The following is a 4,777-nucleotide window of genomic DNA, read 5'->3' as shown; positions in this document are numbered from 1 at the left end:
TCTTTGTATGCACCTCTATTATGGCACTTTTTCGCTGTATCATTCATTCATTCAGCAACAGTCATTGGCTCTTTGTACCAGATACTATAGTAGGCACTGGAGATCCAGGAACAAAGGTCCTTATCTAGTAGGAGAGCCCAGGCAAGGAAGTCAATTGTTACAAAACAGAATTATAAGTTCTTTGGTAAAAATGGACCAGTGTGCTTTGGGAGACCATTGGTCGATTGGTGGGGAGAGGATCTGGTAGGCTTTCTGGAGCAGGGGGCACCTGAGTAGTAATAAGGACAAAGAATTTGGGGGTCTGTCTCCTCATCCTTGGCACAGCAGTCTTGAGGAAAAAGGTCAATCATAGATCATATCAAATCAGATTATCTTTCCACACATGTTCATTGAGCTCTTTGCTAGGAGGTAAAACTGTCACTCCCAGAGGCTGCTCAGGGACCAGGCAGTAGCAGTGGGAAGGAGCAGAAGTGCACGAGAGAAATGGGGAAATCAAGGATGAGCCCCAGTTCCTAGTTTGGATCCAGGCTGCCATGTGCACGTGTGCAGTTCAGGGACCCACAACAAGCAAGGCGGTGCGGAAGAAGGAGCAGTGTCAATGGGGAGAGTCTTATTCTTGAACCTGAGGTGGCCAGCGTCTGGTATATGACGCTAGAGTGGACGGGAATGGAGAGAAATGGGTTTTTGTGGTTTTGTTTTGCTGTCTTCTGTTTTTTTTCTCGAGTGGACTAGGAAATCCACTTTCCTGCTTTGTTCAGTTGGCTGGTTATTTTCAGGGGTAAAGGATCCCTATTGTGGATTATTCAGGTCTTTACACAACCTCTACCAAAGGAGACCTTGGGATTTCTGAGTTAAATGAAGTTTGAATATTAGATGTGAAATGGAATAATATATATTAATCCTACCCTTTATAATAATAATAACGAAAAATTGGCTTCCATTATTAGAGTGTATTCAAGCCACAATTTTAGCATCTCACAATATTAGTGATGACTTATTAACCTGAAAATTTTATTTTTCTTACATTTATCCCATTTTTCCTTTTTTAATTCATGGGAAAAATCAAAGCAGAAATTTTTATTACTGAAGATCCTTTGCTGAAACAAGTAACTCCTTCAAAACAACTTTTTAAGTGCATCTTTGATACACCATAAATAATTCCCTCCTTCTGAGATGCTTGACTCTCTCCCAAAGATTCTTTGAGTTACCATTTGACTTCTTGTTACATTTGGATAGAAGCATAAATCTTTTTAATACATGTATTACTTTAGAATGTTTCCAGGCCTTTGAATAAAATCAGCTTTTTATTATTTTGATTGCTATTCTCTACTTTTCCCATCTCTTTTTAGAACATATGTATCCCATAAAAAAGTGGACAATGCATTCTACAAAAGACAGCTGGGAAAGAAAATCCATCATCTGTTTGCATTGCCTATTTTTCCTATTCAGCTGTCACTACCAACATATTTAATTTGCTTTTTGTTATGTCATTCTCCCCTTCCTTCTTTCCTTCCTTCCTTCCTCCCTTCCTCCCTCCCTCCCTCCCTCCCTTTCTCTTTTCCTCGCTCCTTCCTTTTTTTGTATTTACTCTCCAAATGCATTTTTCTTTTAAGATCTTTCATTGCAGAATGTATTATCTTCTTGTTTGCACAGTTTAGATCGACTCTTAATAAAGTAATAACTTTGGTTTCCAGACATCTGTCTTTTGCGATGTCGAACAGTAATTTGATACTAACTACCATGATTTGATATATTCATCACCATCTATTTAAAATTACATGAACAAGTTTTTCATAAACATATCTTAAAGTTATATGCAATAATAGAGGTACATGTAAAGTAATTCTAGAGGAAGACAGATGAAGGAGCAGCTAATTCTGTTACTGGGGTGAGTGACAGTGAGAAAGTTCTCCTTTAAGATATTTTCACCATTTCCCCCTTTAACTTGTATTTGTGTTCCACTTTCCCACTTTAGAATTTTATTTTAAAATAGCATGTTTTAATGATCAGAAGTCTTTTATTGACGACCCATACATACTTCTCTACCTCCACAACAAAAACAAACAAACAAAATACTAGGTTGAAGGCTCCAAATGTTTAACTTTTTCTTCTGGAATTGGTTGTCATTAGCACAGAATTAGTCAAAAGAATAGATGAAGATTCTAATTTGAGGTATAATTTTAAACATAAAAGGAAATTTTATGGGAGCCACATTTCTTAGTAAGTTGAAAAGTCCTTTTCTCAATTATTTCTTATATTGAGGGGTGAATTATTTATTGGAGAATGAAGCAGGGTATGGCATCCATTCTATTTCCATTTATTATTTTAATAGATAGAGGCATTGAGAAACTTTGTTCACAAAGGCAAGTAGATGGGAATGGATTTAACAGCATTGTCAATTCTAAACTGTTTCAGAGATATAAGACAAAGATCACAGTCATTTATCATGAAAAACTATCTTTAATGATCTATTTGCTAGCAATTTGATTATGACATTCTTTGATTTTGTGGAAAGTCAGGAATTGCAAACCACATGACTTGCAAAAGGATTTATTACCCAATTATTAGAATTCTGTCAAACACTGAAATTAGAAATTATACAGAGGTTTGTCCACCTTGAGCTGTGTACAGGGCACGGACGGGACAGGTGAGATGTGCCTTTCTCTCGTAAGGTGGGAGAATGGATCTGGTGAAAAGGACAGGTGGGACAGGGAAACCATAATGAGGTATCCCAGACATTAATCTTAGGAAAGCTGAGGATCTAAACAAATTCTTTGAAAATATCCTTTTGCACATATCCCTTGGAAAGCCCTCCAATCGTATGCCAACTTGAAAACCACTATTACAAGGATCTCTGCCAGGTTCTACAACTCGTCCATTTGACCACAGAGCCTTTTCTTTTCATGGAACACCTCTTAATATCTGGAAGAACCAATACTCTTGGAATAATCCCTGGGAAATGCTGTCTTAGAAGTATAGTTCATAAATTTTAATTAGCTCCCTAATTAGATAATGAAATCTAAAGCTATGAGCTGAAGTTGTTGCAGTTGTAGAACAGATATGATGATGATAACTGTTGTTATTATGTTTGCTTCACATAACAGAAACCCCAGCAAACACTGGAGAATTCCAGTAAGGAGGTACCTGCTTCTGGGCCAGTAGCTGTGAACTGAAGCCATGGCTCCATAATGTCAACAAGGACTCAGCTCTTTCTATCCTGCCAGGCCATTGGCCTTAGCCTGTGATCCTTGCGCTTGCTGCCTCATGTGTGTAAGATGGCTGCTGTAAGTTCAACCTCACAGTTAAGTTCCAGAAAATCACAGGGAGAGGGTGACGGCGGGGGGGAAGATTTGCTACTCAGAAGCGGTGCCTTTTAATATGGGAACATCAAGGACTTCTTCCTACATCTCATCAGCCATAGCTGGGTTTTATGGTCACTCCTAGCTGCAGGGGAGCTGGAAAGTTGAGGATTTCCTTTTCCAGCCTTCCTAATTGAGGAAAACAAAGAAGAGGGTATTTGGGAATAGATTTTAGGTGAACTAACTTACAGTATTTGTCACATCCACCTATTTTAAATCACGAGTTTTACATATATTGCATCTTTTATAACAATCCTATGGGATAAGTTTATTATTGTCATTTTTTCAGATAAGTAAACTGGGGCTCATTGAGGTTAAAGTAACCTTACAAAAGGTCACATAACCAATTAGTGACAACATGGGATTTAAACCCATTCTTCTAATATCGCAGACTGCTTTTCTCTAACCATTACACTAGACGGCCAGCTATTTTGCTCCACTGCCGGGTACATCCCATCTCCTTCATAGCCCCAAACCTACAAAGTCCTGCTGGGCTGTGGAGACTCCCAAAGCCTGTGCTAAGTGCAGAGGAGTGGAGTGGAGTTGGGGTGTGACAATAAGTAAGAACACCTCACTCTGCCCATCCTGCCCTCCTCCCCCCAATTCTCTTGATCTTGGCAACAATGGGCCAAAAGAGGTCAGAGCAAGAAAGACAGCCGCAGCTCTGAACTGGGAAGCAGGACTCCTGGGTTCTTTTCCCAGTATTGACCCTGGGACTTTAGGGACTCTTCTGGCCTCGGTCTCTTCACTTTGCTCTTTGGAGTGTATTTGTGAGATAAAAGACAGGGCCAAGGGACCACAAACTTATTACTAGTGGCACACAGAGGTGGTCACTTTTGTGGCAGGTTCCTGGTGCTCTGGAGGCAAGTCCATCAGCGAGCTCCAAGCGCAGGATGCCACCTACAGTCCACCTACTTCCCATCCCTGGCACTCCACACACCTTTTGCCCTTCCTTCCCCCTGCTCCCACCATGGTCTCAGAGATCCTTTCACCTCAGGCTTTAAGGCCCGTTCTGCTATTTGCTGGCTCTGTGACTGTCTTAGTTTGCTTGAGCTGCTGTAACAAATACCATAAAATTCGTTGGCTTAATAACAGGAATTTATAAGCTTGTATTTGTAAGCTAGAAGGCTTGCTTCCTCCTGGGGTTGGCAGTGTTCTGGCTGACTGGCAGTCCTTGGGTTCCTTGGCTTTCCCATCACGTAATGATGTCCTGCCTTGATGTTCTGATCTCCTTGAGGCCTTCTCTATGGGGCTTCCAAGACAAAGGTTATGACACATTTTGACTCAGTTGGCCACACCTTAACTAAAAATAGCACCCTTAATGATCTTATTTATGATGGGTTCACACCTACAGGAATGGGATTAAGATTAAGGATAGTTTATCTGGGATATATAATTCAACCTATCACAATGACCCT

The sequence above is a fragment of the Tamandua tetradactyla genome, chromosome 11, assembly GCF_023851605.1.
Source record: "Tamandua tetradactyla isolate mTamTet1 chromosome 11, mTamTet1.pri, whole genome shotgun sequence".
NCBI lineage: Eukaryota > Metazoa > Chordata > Mammalia > Pilosa > Myrmecophagidae > Tamandua > Tamandua tetradactyla.
Note: the sequence above shows the minus strand (reverse complement) of the source record.